Source organism: Callithrix jacchus, chromosome 8, assembly GCF_049354715.1.
Source record: "Callithrix jacchus isolate 240 chromosome 8, calJac240_pri, whole genome shotgun sequence".
NCBI lineage: Eukaryota > Metazoa > Chordata > Mammalia > Primates > Cebidae > Callithrix > Callithrix jacchus.
Genome location: NC_133509.1, coordinates 90134062 through 90151842, shown reverse-complemented (window position 1 = coordinate 90151842; position 17781 = coordinate 90134062). Strand labels below are relative to the sequence as shown.

Below are 17781 nucleotides of genomic sequence, written 5' to 3'. Positions count from 1 at the left end.
GTTGTGGCTTAGTAGCTGGCAGTGAAGTTACTGTGTTGCTGTACTGTTAAAACCTGCTTAAAATCCATGCTCTAGGATGCTAGGGAATGCTATTCACCCAGAAGTGACTCACTAGAGGCATCCTGCAACCAAACCACTGGCAGTTCAGGGTGTTAGAGAAATGTCTGGCCATAGGAGCCTTGCCAAGACAGCACACTGGAACCAGAAAGGAAAACCCTGTCCTTCCGCAAGGTAACTCCAGCTCCCAATTCTACCCTTCTGTACTGACAAATCTTAACATATGTGCCAGTTGGCAATGGTAAAATATAGAAAGAGCTCAGCTCCATTTTTGCAGAGCAAGTAATGAAGGATGACTCAAGAGCTGAGAGGCAATACACTGATAGCTGGCACACACTCCAAATCTTACCACCTAGAGATACTACTTATGAACACACGCAGATATCAGTATCATTTATAACCTGTTGTTTTCCTGCAATAGCATGGTGTGGACATCTTTAAATGCCAATAAATATGATCTGCATCAACTTTTTTTGTTGTTGTTGACTAGAATATATGCACTTTGCTTTATTTATTTATTTTTATTTATTTAATTTTTTGAGATGGAGTTTCGCTCTTGTTACCCAGACTGGAGTGCAATGGCACGATCTCGGCTCACCGCAACCTCCGCCTCCTGAGTTCAGGCAATTCTCCTGCCTCAGCCTCCTGAGTAGCTGGGATTACAGGCACGTGCCACCATGCCTAGCTAATTTTTTGTATTTTTAGTAGAGATGGGGTTTCATCATGTTGACCAAGATGGTCTAAATCTCTTGACCTTGTGATCCACCCGCCTCAGCCTCCCAAAGTGCTGGGATTACAGGCTTGAGCCACCAGGCCCGGCCACACTTTGCTTTATATAACTGATTCCCTATTGGTTAATATTTAAATTGACTCCTATTTTTTACTATTATAAATAATGCTGTGTTCAACATCTTTAAATGATTATTTTATAGTACTAAATTATTAGAAGTTGAATTGTTGGATCATCTGTTCTATGATAAATTGGTAAGAGTAAATGCTGGGTGCATCATTTATTTGTTTTAGCAAGAAAGATTTTTTTTCATTTTGTGCATTCCTAAAGAAAGCATGACAAAGATGCTACCTTAGACATCTGATCTGGTATCCAAGTCAAATAAGGTCAAGTACCAGTATGGTTCTAAGAAGACTTTCTCTGAGAGCCTTGTAGCCTGGCCAGGGAAACTTATTGACAAAGATGGCATGTATCTACCCTGGCTTTTCACTAAAATATAGGATTCAAAAATAACTTTATTTTTCAGAGCAGTTTTAGGATCACAGCAAAATAGAATGAAAGTGCAGAGAGTTCCCATACGCCCCCTGTCCCCAACCCAATCTCTGCTATCGGCATCCCATTGATATAGAATTATCACTAAGTCCATAGTTTACATCAGGGTTCACTCTGGGTTTATTCATTCTTTGAGTTTTGACAAATGTTTAATGCCATGAACTCACTATTGTAGTATCATACAGAATAGTTTCACTGCCCTAAAAATCCTCTGTGCTTTGCCTGTTCATCCCTCCCTCCCTATAGTCCCTGGAAACGACTAATCTTTCTGTCTCTGTAGTTTTGTCTTACAGTTTTTACATTCTTCCAAAATGTCATATAGTTGGAATCATACAGTATGTAGGCTTTTAATACCAGCTTCTTTCACTCAGTAATACGTATTTATGCATTTCCTCTGTGTCTTTTCATGGCCTGATGGTTCTTTTTTTTATTTAAAAAAGTACTGAGTAATATTACATTGTCTGGATGTACCACAGTTTATTTATCCATTCACCTACTGGAAGATATCTCAGTTCCTTTCAAATTTTGGCAAGTATGAATAAAGCTGCCATAAACATCGTGTGCGGGTTTTTGTATGGACCTGAGTTTTCAGTTTATTCAGGTAAAATTCTTATTAAGATATCTTGGTGGTTCTACGTGATATGTTTACACTGCTACTATTCACATGTAAAGCCATTACACAAATAAATAATTAATGTTAAAATTCAAATGGTTTGCCTTATTTCACCATAAGGTAAAGGTTAGAAAATTGTGAAGTTTGCATGTAAGTCCACATTAGTTGTATTTTAACAGTAAACCAAATTTCATATGGGAGAATGGTTTATTATAAAAGACTATGTAAAATTTAGACAAAAAGGTTGTATATAAATTAAGAGAACAATCCATTTGAAAAATGAAAAGCAGAAGATAGGTAGCTGATCACCAATGATACTTTGTTTAAAATTTTAAAAGGCAAAATGCTTATAAAGCAATCACATTAATTTGATGGCAATAATGGCCATTAATTTTCAAAAATAAGTGTTTTGCACTAGTCTTACCATTCATTATACCAAGTTTGTAGCATCCAGCATATAACTTTAATTTGAAATCCAAACAAATCCTCAATACCAGAAACTCACATTTTAATGTTCTACTTTAATATCCTAAGCAATATAGAACTATATACATGATAACAAGAGAAAACACTCCTTTAGCCCTGCCTTAAACTCCTTAAATTAAAAGGAGACACACAAAGTGCATGTGTTACATTTCAATTACGTCAAAAGACAATACAAATCTGTTAGTTTGGTATATTTCTGTTAACTGATTAATACCTGATCCATTTTCTTTCCCAATTATTTTATTTTAAAACCTTAATGTTGTTGGTGTCAGGAAATGGATTAAATAATCCCTATTCACAAATCAATTGCATCATCTTTTACATATTGTAAAAGATGTAATTGCCTTTCATTGCCTTTCATTGAATCGGTATACCATAGTCCACTGTAAAATTGAAGGATTATGGCATTTTACCTACAAAATGAATGTGCACACTTTTGCACATTTTCCTAGCTTTAAAAATTTATTTAAGGCCGGGAAAGGTGGCTTACACCTGTAATGTCAACATTTTGGGAGGCTTAGGCGGGTCGATCACAAGGTCAGGCAATGGAGACCATCCTGGCCAACATGGTGCAACCTCATCTCTACTAAAAATACAAAAATTAGCTGGGGGTGGTGGCACGCACCTGTAGTATCAGCTACTTGGGAGGCCAAGACAGGAGAATTGCTTGAATCCGGGAGGCAAAGGTTGCAGTGAGCCGAGATCATGCCACTGCACTCGAGCCTGGCAACAGAGCAAGACTCTATCTCAAAAAAAAAAAAAAAAAAAAGTTTATTTTAAAAAGGAATTTAGTAGATTAACTTGTAAATAGTCATCTCAGATTTTGAATCTATAAAAATTCATCACATTGTTATTGGGACAGATTGATGAGATAAGGCTACAATTTTTTTCCAAGTTAATATATTGAGAAAATAGAACCATAATTCCACAATAAGAAACTATCTTTTCTTTTTTTAAAGCAAACCAGTGAAAGAAAAATAAAAATCTTTGGTTCACTTATGTATTTATGAGTAGAAAAAAATTATAATGTAAATCCCACTCCTTAAAAAACTTAGGTACAAATAACAACACTGCAGGTAACCCTCTATTTGCTTCTTTTGTTTCACATGGAGACCTTGGAGATTCAACTCATTTTCAGAGAACTAAGTATGAGTCCTCCAGGGAAATATTACACATACTGGAAGCATCTTGTAATTCTTAAGTATATTCCAAACATATCTTTTTATGCATGCTTTAAACAAACGGTATTTTTTAAAATCAAAGAATCTAAACAAAAAGTACGATGAGCACTGGCATTTAAGTTTTCTGACTTTAGCATTTAAGTAGTCTGCCATAGCATTTATTAGCAACTAACCAAGCTGTACAATCTGAATCATGATTTGTTAACTATTACACCCTACTTCCCCAGAACATTCAGGCTGGTTATAAAGTTAAAAATGTGTAAGTAAGTACATAAGCATCATAAGTTATGGACAGCCCCTTGTATAAATTGCTGTTTAGCAATACACGAACTACTTCAAAGATTTATGCTTATGGGTGGACATTCAATTATATCAATAAAATAGCATGTCCTGAAAATATGGGCACATTTTAAAACATACTAAGATGATTCTGTTAACAACAGTCCCACAGTATGACTGAGTAGTAATAAGAATCTACTTTAAAAAAATGAATCAGCATCATGAATGATTGATTCAGTATAGCTCTCAGGGAACAGGCCAGTCACTTGATTGAAGACTCCTTCATATAAGCCATCATCATTTTTTATAACATAAATGACTGCACCCTCCATAAATGACAGATCATTATCCTTGTCTTTTGTATAATCATAAACTGCAATGATATTCTCAATACAGTTCTTGGGGGCCCAAGCAGTATCCTTGTCTGCATGTGAAACATTATACTGAACTACTGCAGCCTCCTCATCTTCATAATCCACTGGAGTGGGTGGTGGTGGAGGTGGAAAGTCATCAAACATGATAACATCATCCAGTGGTGTTGGTGGTGGGGAAGTTGAACTATCCAATAATAGGGGGTGAGGGTGTAGGTACAACAATGCAAATACTAACACTACCGCTTCCTCTGTTTTCTTGACTTCCCTTCCTCCACTACTTTGACTGTGTGCCTTGGTTTCTGATTTAATGAAGCTGTCCTGCCTGGACTATGATGAGTTCCAAACATAGCAGGATGCAACATATACTTATTATGGACACTGGGGGGTTTAATGGGTTCCAGGGTTTTATAAGGAGTGTTCTGTCCCAATAATCCCTGGCATCATATGAGAAGACTTGGTGGTTCTGAGTAGAAGGATTTGTTCTTGACACTGTGCCAATTCTTCCGCCCCCCCCCCCCCCCGAGATGTAGTTTTGCTTTTGTTGCCCAGGCTGGAGTGCAATAGCACAATCTGGCTCACTGCAACCTCCACCTCCCAGGTTCAAGCCATTCTCCTGCCTCAGCTTCCTGAGTAGCTGGGATTACAGGTGCCTACCATCACGCCCAGCTAATTTTTTGTATTTTTAGTAGAGACGATGTTTCACCATGTTGGCCAGGCTGGTCTCACCCTGACCTCTGGTGATCCACTTTCTTTGGCCTCCAAAAGTGCTGGGATTACAGGCATGAGCCAATGAACCTGGCCGGCAGTGTGCCAATTCTTGTAGGCTGGTTATTTACGTGCTTGACACCATGGCTCACATCGTTTAGAACTATGTACGTAATAGGTATCCGAACATACCTTATAAGAAGCTCTATATTTGCAGGTGCAATTATTTTGTGAATTCTTGATGTAATCTCTTTATTAATATCCACAATCTGTGAGATATGATTGATGAAAGACTCCATTTTCCAAAGTTGAAAGCCTTGGATGTTCAGCAACTGGAGTACACTATTGGACCCTGCAGTTGGAGAGATTGGGTTATGTAGGCTTTGGTCTCTTCTAAAGCTTTTCTCTCATCTTGACAGTAGTTCACCAGGTGGGTGTGGTTCTGGTATCAGCGCCCTCTTGTGAGACAGGACCTTCTCCTCTAGTAACATTTGCAGCTCTGCCATTTTCCACCCTTCTGCATCACTTCCTCTTGCATTAAAGAGACAGAGGCAGCAAGCTCCACTGAGCCTCCGAGCACCTCATAACCTGGACACAAACCACCTTGCCTCCTGGTATTGTCAATTTGTCAATATTTTGTTGAGGATTTTTGTATCTGTGTTCATGGGAGATGTATCTGTAGTCTTCTTGTGATGCCTTTGTCTGATTTTGGTAGTAAGATAATTATGGCCTCACAGAATGAGTTAAGAAGTACTACCTCTGCTTCTGTTTCTAGAAGAGATTGTAAAGAATTAAGGTAGTTTCAGGCCAGGCGCGGTGGTTCATGCCTATAATCCCAGCACTTTGGGAGGCCAAGGCGGGTGGATCACGAGGTCAAGAGATCGAGACCATCCTGGTCAACAAGGTGAAACCCCGTCTTTATTAAAAATACAAAAATTAGTTGGGCATGGTGGTGCGCACCTGTAGTCCCAGCTACTCAGGAGGCTGAAGCCGGAGAATTGCTTGAACCCAGGAGGCGGAGGTTGAGGTGAGCCAAGATCGTGCCATTGCACTCCAGTATGGGTAACAACAGTGAAACTCCGTCTCAAAAAAAAAATAATAATAATTAATGTAGTTTCCAGTGAACCCATCTGGGCTTTCTGTTTTGAAAGGTTATTAATTATTGATTCAATGAATGTAGTAGACATAAATCTATTCAGATCATATATTTCCTTTTGAGTGAGTTTTGGCAGATAGTGTCTTTCAAGAAAGTGGTCCATTTTTATCTAGGTTATCAGATTTGTGGATATAGAACTGTTCATGATATTCGTTTATCATCCATGCATTAATAATACCTATGGGATCTGTAGTCATGTACTCTTTTTTTTTTAAGAAGAGTCATGTACTCTTCTTCATTTCTGCTATTAGTCATTCGTGTTCTCTGTTTTTCTTAGCCTGGCTAGAGGCTTATTACTTTTGTTGACCTTTACAAAAAACTAGCTTTTGATTTTATTGACTTTCTCTATCGACTTCCTGTTTTCAATTTCATTAATTTCTGCTCAAATGTTTGCTATTTCTTTTCTTCTGCTTACTTTGAATTTAATTTGCTCTTCTTTTTCTAGTTTCCTTAGGAAGCTTAGATGATTGATTGCAGACTTTTCTTCTTTTCTAATATATTTATTTAATGCTATAAGTTTCCTTCTAAGCACTGCTTCCACTGCATTCCACAAACTTGATAAGTTGTATTTTTCCTTTCACTTAGTTCAAAAAAATTTTTAATTTCTCTTGAGATTTCTTCTTTGACTTATGTGTTATTTAAAAGTGTTTAATCTCCAAGTATTTGGGGATTTTCTAGCTATCTTTCTATTATTGATTTCTAAGTTTAATTTCATTTTGGTCTGAGAGGAGATATTGCATGATTTTTATTTTTCTTAATTTGTTAAGGTGGTTTTATGACCCAGAATGGGTCTGTCCTGGTGAATGTTCCATGGAAGCTTGAGGAGAACGTACATTCTCCTGTTACTGGATGAAGTAATCTACAGATATCAATTATATCCAGTTGATTGATGGTGCTGTTGAGTTCAATAATGTACTTACTGATTTTCTGCCTGCTGTATTTGTCCATTTCTAATACAGGGGTGTTAAAAATCTCCAACTATATTGGGCCGGGGGCGATGGCTCAAGCCTGTAATCCCAGCACTTTGGGAGGCTGAGGTGGGTGGATCACGAGGTCAAGAGATCGAGACCATCCTGGTCAACATGGTGAAACCCCATCTCTACTAAACATACAAAAAAAAAAAAATTAGCTGGGCATGGTGGCGCATGCCTGTAATCCCAGCTAATTAGGAGGCTGAGGCAGGAGAATTGCCTGAACCCAGGAGGCAGAGGTTGTGGTGAGCCGAGATCGTGCCATTGCACTCCAGCCTGGGTAAAAAGAGCAAAACTCCGTCTAAGCAAACAAACAAACAAACAAAAAATCTCCAACTATAATAGTGAGTTCATCTATTTCTCCTTGCAGTTCTATCAGTTTTTACTTTATGTATTCTGATGTCCTATTGTTAGGTGCATACATATTAAGGATGATTATATCTTCTTGGTAAACTGACCCTTTTATGCAATGCCCCTATTTATCCCTGATAACTTTCCTTGCTCTGAAGTCTGCTTTGCCTAAAATTATAATTGCTACTCCCACTTTTTTTTTTAATTAGTGTTAACATGGTCTTTCTTCATCCCTTTACTTTTAATCTACTTTTTTGCCTTTATGAAGTTTCTTTCTTTCTTTTCTTTCTTTTTTTTTTTTTTTTGAGACGGAGTTTCGCTCTTGTTACCCAAGCTGGAGTGCAATGGCGCGATCTCGGCTCACCGTTCCTCCGCCTCCTGGGTTCAGGCAATTCTCCTGCCTCAGCCTCCTGAGTAGCTGGGATTACAGGCATGCGCCACCATGCCCAGCTAATTTTTTGAATTTTTAGTAGAGACGGGGTTTCACCATGTTGACCAGGATGGTCTCCATCTCTTGACCTCGTGATCCACCCACCTCAGCCTCCCAAAGTGCTGGGATTACAGGCTTGAGCCACTGCGCCTGGCCTTCTTTCTTTCTTTTCTCTTCTTTCCCTTCCTTTCCTCCCTCCTTTTCTTTCTTTTTTTTTTTTTTTTTTTTGAGACAGAGTTTTGCTTCTGTTACCCAGGCTGGAGTGCAAAGGCATGATCTCGGCTCACGGCAATCTCCACCTCCTAGGTTCAAGCAATTCTCCTGCCTCAGCCTCCTGAGTAGCTGGGACTACGGGAGCACACAACCACACCCAGCTTATTTTTGTATTTTTAGTAGTGATGGGGTTTCACCATATTGACCAGGATGGTCTCAATTTCTTGACCTTGTGATCCACCCGCCTTGGCCTCCCAAAGTGCTGGGATTATAGGCGTGAGCCATCACACCCGGCCTCTTTATTTCTTTTTCTTTCTTTCTTTCGTACTTTCTCTCTCTCTCTTTCTCTCTTTCTTTCTTTCAAGTCTTGTCTGTGGTCCAGGCTGGAGTGCAGTGGCACAATCTCTCACTGCACTGCAACTTCTGCCACTCAGGTTAAAGTGATTCTCCTGCCTCAGCCTCCGAAGTAGCTGGGATTACAGGCATGTACCACCATGCCAAGTTAATTTTTGTATATTTAGTAGAGACGGGGTTTCACCACATTGGCCAGGCTGGTCTCCAACTCCTGACTCAGGTGATTTGCCTGCCTCAGCCTCCTAAAGTACTGGGATTATAGGCATGAGCCACTGCACCTGGCAGGTTGGCGAATTTTTTTCTCCTCTTAGTACTTTTAAATATTGCACTCCATTGTCTTCTTGTTTGCATGGTTTCTACAGAGAGGTAATATGTAATCCTTATCTTTGGTCCTCTAAAGGCAGATTTTTGTTTCTCTGGCATTTTTCAAATTTTTCTTTGTCTTTATCTGAAATTTGAATATAATATGTCTAGTTGTAATTTTTTTTTTTTTTTTGTATTTATCCTGCTTGATGTTCTCTGAGCTTCCTGGATCTTTGCTTTGATGTCTGACATTAATTTGGGGAAATTCTCAGTCTTTATTGCTTCAAATATTGCTTCTGTTCCTTTCTTGTCCTTCTAATATTCCCATTATGTATATGCTATATTTTTTGTAGTTGTCTGTCCCACAGTCTTGAATATTGTGTTCTGATTTACCAGTTTTTTTCTCTGTTTTTCAGATTTATAAGTTTCTATTGACATAACGTCTAGATCAGAGATTTTTTTCCCTCAGCCCGATCCAATCTCTAATGCGCCCATCAAAGGCATCCTTACTTCTATAATAGTCTTTTTGTATCTCCAGCATTTTAAAGAATATCCATCTCTCTGTTTACATTATTTATCTATTTCATGTTGTCTACTTTTTTTTTTTTTTTTTTTTTTGAGACGGAGTTTCGCTCTTGTTACCCAGGCTGGAGTGCAATGGCGCGATCTCGGCTCACAGCAACCTCCGCCGCCTGGGTTCAGGCAATTCTCCTGCCTCAGCCTCCTGAGTAGCTGGGACTACAGGCACGCGCCACCATGCCCAGCTAATTTTTTGTATTTTTAGTAGAGACGGGGTTTCATCATGTTGACCAGGACGGTGTCGATCTCTTTACCTCGTGATCCACCTGCCTCCCAAAGTGCTGGGATTACAGGTGTGAGCCACCGTGCCCGGCTGTCTACTTTTATCATTAAGATCCTTAGCTTATCGATTATATTTTTTTGGAGAATTTGTATTATTTTTATGTACAGAAAACTCAGCAGTGTACCCTTAACCCATTTCGGTGACAAGTTCTTTAGCCTTTGCCTTTTCGTTTTGGCAACATGAGCCACAGACTTGGGACCCAGGGCCTTGCCTCCCCTGTGACGGTGGATCTCATGGTATCTTCATCGTAATTGGTCCTGATATGACACAGGTCTGGCGGGAAGACAAGCAGCTCGATGGGCTCCACATCGCCTGCAGTCACCACCAGCAGAGCTTTCTTGTTCTCCACCAAGGTGATGGTGTTAACTCCTACTCAAAAGACAGGTGGTCTCTTAGTAAGGACACCTGCTTTGCCCAAAGCTTTCTTCTCAGCCAGGGCCAACAGCCTCTGCTGCTTCCCTTGCTTTGTCTCTGGGCCAGCTTAAGCAGCTGAGCAGCTGTTTGGCATTCTAAGGCCTGGGTGAACTGGTTAATCGCAACAGGCACTTTCAGCCGCTTATAGAGGATGGCTCTCTGCCGCTGCAACCTCATATAGCTGGGCCATTTCACAAAGTGGATGAGGTCACCTTTGGGCTGGATGTCCTGTCAGATGCCAAAATTCTTAAACTTTTTCTCAAACAGGGGACTCACCACTTTCTTGGCCTCCAGCTTCTTTATGACCACAGGGGCCAGAGCCACCTTTCTGCCCTTAGCCTTCTTTTCTTTCAGCATCTTGGGCAGTAGGTGGAGAAAGCGATTATAGTTTTTTAAATTCTTAGTCAGATAATTCTAACATTCCTGCCATATCTGAGTCTGGGTTCTGATACTTGTTCAGTCCCTTCAAACAGCATTTTTTGCCTTTTATTATGTCTTTTAGCTTGTGTTAAAGGTGAACATGATGTACTGGGTTAAAAAAAGATAGTAAATAGGACTTTAATAATGCAGTGGTACAGTGTGGGGGGAGGGGAAGTATTCTATAGTCCCATAATCAGGTCTCAGTTTTTGTTGCTGTTTTTTGAGATAGAGTCTCGCTCTGTTGCCCAGGCTCGAGTGCAGTGGTGCGATGTCGGCTCACCGCAACCTCCGCCTCCCTGGTTCAAGCAATTCTCCTGCCTCAGCCTCCCAAAAAGCTGGGACTACAGGCATGCACCACCATGCCTCACTAAATTTTGTATTTTTGGTAGAGATGGGGTTTCAATATGTTGGCCAGGCTGGTCTCAAACTCCTGACCTCAGGTTATCCTCCCACCTCAGCCTCCCAAAGTGCTGGGATTACAGGCTTGAACCACTGCACCTGGCCTAGTCTCAGACTTTTGTGGAGGCTGTGCCCCTGTACTGTGAACTTCAAGAGTGCTTTTCAGGTTTTTTTCCCCTTAAGTGAGACAAGATGGCTAGAGGAGGCTGGAGTTGGGTTTTTCACTTCCCCCAGGTAAGTTAGGCCTTGATAAAGCCCCAGCAGGTAGGGATCTGTTAAAATAGTTTCTCCTAAGGCAGGCCTTGTTAGAAGGAAGAAAAATGCTCTGGTGTATTTCAGAATGGTTTCTTTTTCCCCTCCCCCTGCCAGCACAATATTTATGATCTAATATGATATGCCTAGTTATAATGTTTTTGGCATTTATCTTGCTTGATTTTGAGCTTCCTGGTTCTGTGGTTTGGTGTCTAACATTAATTTGGGAAAAATTCTCAAGTCATTATTGCTTCAAATATTATCCAATGATATTATCCAATATTTATTGTGGAGACCTGGTACAGTTCCCAGTAGTAAAACTCACGAAAGTGTGTCCCCAGTCCCCGCTTGACTGGGTCTCCCTGGAATTTTTAAATCTCAGAGTTGCCCACACTCAGCTTCTGTTAATTCATCGATTACAGTTCATTTATCCTGTCACTGGTTCCGCAGAGGCTTCTGCTCCAGTAAGTTGTGATTCTGTTTCTGCCTGTCTCTCCAATCTTTGAGGCAGCGGTTTGCCCTGTGATCTCACTCTCTAACAGATCTAAGGAGAGTTCTCAATTTTTCAGTTTGTTCAGCTTTTTACTTTTTGTAAGGCCAGAACGGTAGCTTCTAAGCTTCTTACTTGCCAGGTGGGAAACCAGATGTCCTATTTAGGTTTTCAAAAAATGTGCACATAATATGTGATTTATCTAAAGTTGACATATATTACTTATATAGTAAAGAAAAAGGCTCATTTTTGTTTTTCCTGCTTAACCTATGCGGTTTCTTCCTCAGTAAAGCTCAAGCCTAAGGCTTCTAAGGCTAGATTCTGTATAAGAAGCAAACAGAATTTGGGAAATACCATTCTACTATTGACCATCCTTTATCATAATGGCTTTTAAATTTGCATTTGTTGCCTCCTGACCACAAAATGGTTGTTGTGATCTCGGACGTTATTTCTCGATTCAAGGTAAAAGAGCGGAAGAGCAGTATAAATAAGCCCCGTCTGTCCTTTTCACTGGGAAGATAGAAAATCTTCAACAAATCCTGCTTGAGTTTGGTAGACCAGGCCTCTGTTTCAGGGGTGCCCCTAGCTACAAAAGCCTGGGGAAAGAAGCCTCTGAATGTAAATGTGGTAGGCAGGCAAGAAAGGGATTGACAAAGGCTGCTGGGTTAGGCCACCCAACATAACATTAGAATATTTGAAAAGGGTATTAAACTTTCCTTCGCAATTTTTTTTTTTTTTGAGACAGAGTTTTGCTCTTGTTGCCCAGGCTGGAGTGCAATGGCACGATGTCGGCTCACTGCAACCTCCACCTCCTGGGTTCAAGCAATTCTCCTGCCTCAGCCTCCCGAGTAGCTGGGACTACAGGCACACACCACCATGCCCAGCTAATTTTTGTATTTTTAGTAGCGACAGGGTTTCACCTTGTTGACCAGGACGGTCTTGATCTCTTGACCTCACGATTTACCCGCCTAGGCCTCCTAAAGTGCTGGAATTATAGGCATGAGCCACTGCGCCCGGCTCCTTTGCATTATTGGTCATTCCTTCTGTGCAGACAAGAATTAGACATTGACTAAGCTTTTGAGCTTAATGTAACCCTGCTGACTCATAGTGTTTATTCAAAACCAATACCTTGATATTATCGACAGAGTCAGGACTGAGAGAAACTGTTTTTAATAAAACAATTTAAAGTTCTAGTGGGAGAAAAAAGGGTTGTTTTAATCTCTAGCAACCCTACTTTCCCACCTTATTAATTATACTTTTGGAACATCTGGATAAGCCTACTCAATCTTCAGCCTCATTAAGCATTTTCTCTTAACGGAGTCCTTCCCTAGACCATAGATCAGTTTAAGAATTCCCTGCTTTATGTTCTCATAGGCCCCTGCTCTTCCCTTATTACAACGCAAATGCTTTATTTCAATTACTGATTAGAGTTCTGCCTGCCTGACTGAAAAGTAATGTTCACTGAGGTCAAGGATCTTGTCTTCCCTGTTCACTGCTGATACGTAGTATACATTGTCAATAAATTTTTATTGAATGAATGAGTGATGGCGTCCCTCTTCCAATACCACCAAAAATGTCAAGGTATCTATTATCCTACAATTGTCAGACGGAGTCGAATTAGGAAACCAAAACCACTCAGAATAGTTAAAGCAGGGGAAATTTACTACACTGAATTGACAAAACAGGAGAGAGAAGATGCTGTGAAGACTACCTGGGAATGGATGGTTCCTGGATGGGCAGAGCAATGGCAGGAAGCTCTTAGGACCCTTCGGTTGGAGGGACAACAGGAGAAACCAATATTACCAAGACCCCAGGGGGTCACAAATGTATGGCAGATATCCCAGTACAGTGTGGCTCATCTGGGTCCCCTATTTAGAGTCTCACAAGGTCAAAAATCAAGATATTGGCAGGGCCGCAATCCTTTCTGAAGGATCTAAGTACAAATCTGCTTCCAAGCCCTTTCAGGTTCTTGGCAAATTCAGCTCCATGATAATGTAAGACTGTGGTCCCAGTTTCCTTTGTTCAGTGTCAAACAGGAGTGACTTTCAATCTCTCAAGGCTGCCCACATTCCTTGGTTCATGTCTCCCTTCTTCTTCAGAGCCAGCAATGGCAGATCAAGTCTTTCTTATGCTTCCAATTTCCCAGACTTCCCCTTCTGCCTTATCTCTCCTGTTTCAGTGCTCATGTGATTAGTGAGTCCACATGGCTAATTCACAATAACCTTCCCATCTCATAACCTTAATCACATCTACAAAGTCCCTATTGCCACAACATATGGACAGCTTTGAGGAACCATTATTCTGCCTACAACAGCCTCCCATTAGTCCATTAGTCAAACTCTGCTATATTTCACTTGGTACAAGGGGCTGAGAAACAGGCCTGCACAGCAAGAGAAGAGTGGGGAATAGATCTGAGGACAAGCAGGCTCAGGATCACTACATTTTAAGATGACAACATTTTTTTCTTCTCAAACTTGGACTGGCCTAAAAGATAATTGGCCTACTTTCAATTTGTCAAAGATAATGAATTAATCCCATTTACTATAAAAACAAACAAAACCCACAGTGATAACATACCCTGCAATTGTATACTAATTCAACTATAAGGCAATTGTCAATTGGCTTCCATTATCCGCCCAACCCTGATTCTCAAATAAGGGTCAGTTAAATTAATATCTTCTGCAGAGGAATATGAAAATGAGGCCTAGGCCAGGGAGGGAAACCACATACAATTCCAGTCTCAAGGAGTGCAGAGTTTGAAGTGAGTCCCTGAATCCACAGTATATTCTTGGCCCATTCTCTCTGGATTAAGCCATCAAGATGAGAGCCAACTAACCCAGAGACTCCTGGCTTCATTGTTGCTGTCTTAGAAGACTCAGCCAGCCATAGGACCCAGAATTGTCCCCAGAAATATTTATGTCAATAAACTGCTGCCACATGATATCAAACTCCAGCAGGGACCAGGATAGATTGAATAGCAAAGTCGTGCTCCTAAAACTATCCAGGGCAATCAATGAGCGACTCTACCTTGTTGTAGCCTTGTACACTGAATGGTTTTATTAACCACAAAATAGCATGACTGCGTTTTGCACTGCTTATGTTTTTGGACCACACAAGTTTCAGAGATAGTATTCACAGTATTTCAAAACTCCAACAATCATTTTTGGTAACCATCCTCCAGCATTTAACTTGCTTCTCATTAGCAAGCCTGTATGGCAGCAATACCTAAAAGGGTTACTTCGACATTGAATTTTGCGAAAGCAACACAAGAACTGTTAACAATAACAGAACTAGTACACGGAATGAGAACACTACACTCAAGCATAATTCATACTATAGACTCCCAATGTTGCAAGGAGGAGTTCTGCTAGAAACACCCATTCCCCTCTGAGTGAAAACCTTCAGTGAGTTTGATGTGGCTGAGAATAGCCTCCACTCTGGTCCGCTTTACTGTCCAAACTCTGCTATGCTTCTTTTCTCTTGTCCTACTCAGGTCTGCATGCAGTAGGATGCTACTTTCTTGCATCCTTGACCTTTAGCCAAAATTCTCAGTCTTTGGTCGTTTAAAATTCACCTTAAGGACAGTTCTTAAAGAAGTTCAGTCCTTTCAATATGCCCTACAAATGCAGACTCCTGTTACCAAGTGCCCTAGAAATGAGCCTTCTCTCTCTTCTCATGGCCCAGGAGCTTCCTCCTCTCTCTTGTACGAGCTCTTTGTGATCTCTTTCCAGTGGTCTATAAAAAGATGCTCTCAGTCCACTCTTTTGTGTTGCATATATTGTCAGCCACCAAAGAAAGGGTTAACTTCTCCTTTGATAGAAAGAGAAATTTTCTGATTGAGATCTGAGCTGAAAACCAGTGCCTCTTAGGGCAGAAACCTGTGTTACATGATCTTTGAAGCTTAACACTTCAACATTTTTCCTGGCTGCTAAAGGTTCAGCTGTTTTTTAAATTTTATTTTAAATTATACATACAGTAATATTTACTCTCTTTGACTTACAGTTTTATGAATTTTGACAAGTAAATAGAATGTACAAAACATCACAATCAACATTCAAAACACTTCTATTGGCTGGGTGTCGTGCCTGTAATCCCAGCACTTTGGAGGCTGAGGTGGGTGGATAACCTGAGGTCAGAAATTCAAGACCAGCCTGGCTAACATGGAGAAACCCCCAACTCTACTAAAAATACAAAAAATATAGGGGCTTGGTGGTGGGTACCTGTAATTGCAGCTACTTGGGAGGCTGAGGGAGGAGAATCACTTGAACCCAGGAGGTAAGGTTGCAGTGAGCTGAGATTGTGCCACTGCACTCCAGCCTAGGTAACAGAGCGAGACTCTGTCTTAAAACAAAACAAAAACTGTTCTGTCATCCCAAAAATCTTCTTAAGGCTGCTCCTTCATAATCAACCTTAACCCCAGCAACCACGTATCTTTTCTTGATTCCTGTAGTTTTGCCTTTTCAAGGATGTTATAGACATGAAATCATACAGTGTATAGCCTCTTGAGTCTGTTTCTTTCACTAAGCATAATGCATCAGAGATCTATTCATGTTGCTGTATATATCACTAGTCAGTTTCTTTTTTATCACTGAATAGTATTCTATTGGGTAGGGCATTAGTTTCCTATGGCTACTATAAGAAATTACCACATTAATAGCTTAAAGCAACAAAATTCATTCTCTCACAGTTCTGGAGACCAGAAGTCCAAAATCAGTATTACGGGACTACAGTCAAGGTGCTGGCAGGGCCTCTAAAGACTTCAGGGGCAAATCTATTCCTTGCCAGCTACTGGTGGCTGCCAGCATTCCCTGGCTTATGGCCACATCACTCCAATCCTTGCCTCTCTGGTCATAGTGCCTCCTCTCCTGTCTGTATAGAGTCAAATCTCTTGAACTTCCGCTTATAAGGATGTATGAAATCTCCCCATGTCAGGATCCTTAATCACATTCACAGTCCTTTTCTTTTTCTTTTTTTTTTTTCTGTATAAGGTGACATTCACAGGTTCCAGATATCAGGACATGATATCAACTGATGGGTCATTACTCCACCTTCCATGTGGATATACCAGAGATTATTTATTCATTAACCCATTGAAGGACACTTGGGTTGTTTCCAGGTTGGGATAATTATGAATAAAGCTGCTGAAAAGGTTTTTAAGTTTTCATCTCCCTTGGGTAAATACCTGAAAGTGAGACTGCTGGGACAAATAGTAGCAAATGTTTAACTTTATAAGGAACTGTCAAACTGATTTCCAAAGTGGTTGTACCATTTTGCATTTTCACCAGCAGTATTCGAGAGATCCGGTTCCTCCACATCCTTGTCAACAGTTCATAGTCGGTTTTTCTGATTGTAGTCATTCTAGTAAGTGTATAGTGAATGACTATTAAATTTCTATTAAAACCCAGACCTGTGGCTTTAATTTGCATTTCCCTAATGACTAGTAAGGTTGAGCATTTTTATTATGTGTTGAAATTTTAATGTTGCATCATTTCATGCCCTCTCTCACTTGGCTATATTTACTCTTAGCTCTCCAAATGTGCTTTAGTAATCATTTAGAATTAATGAACCACTTAATAGGTAAAAATCTTATAATTATTAGCTTCTCATGAAATTAAAACTACTGAGTAACTTTCAATGTAGAGGAAATTTTTTTTTTAACCTTGCATCTCCAGCTCAAAAAAAGGAATTCTGTCAAGATGAGTCATCATGATATTCATAAAATATATCCAATGTGCCTGGTTAGCATGCAGTGATTAGGAAGATTGGTTAAGAGTATGTCTATAATGTACATGTGTTCTTTTTCATCTTCATGCACCTTTTTGGATTAATACTCTGTGTGTACCAAAATAATTCAGGGAAACTTCCCTTCAAAAATCTGTGTGAAATAGGGTATTTCTAACTCAGTTTAAGTCCATATAATTAGGCCTTTAGGGCATGCATGGGCCTGAAGTCCAACAAAACAGATTTGCTTAGAAGCGTTTCTTAACCAATGAAATACTGCCTCTGAAGCTGCCAGAAACTCTGAATATCATCAGATCTGCTGAGGCACCTGGAGAGTAATAAACCATTTGAATCATAATCCATCTTCTATTGAATGCCAAAACTCTCACAGGCTAGTTGGTGCATAAAATATGCTACCATGAGGAGAATATCACACACCAGGGCCTGTCGGGGGTTGGGGGGACTAGG

General features: G+C 40.2%; 1 pseudogene; it reads right to left on the bottom strand.

Annotated features, from left to right (window-relative positions):
- Positions 1-4098: 4098 nt before the first annotated feature.
- LOC100409886 (abl interactor 1 pseudogene) lies at positions 4099-5552 on the bottom strand (annotated as a pseudogene).
- Positions 5553-17781: the final 12229 nt, after the last annotated feature.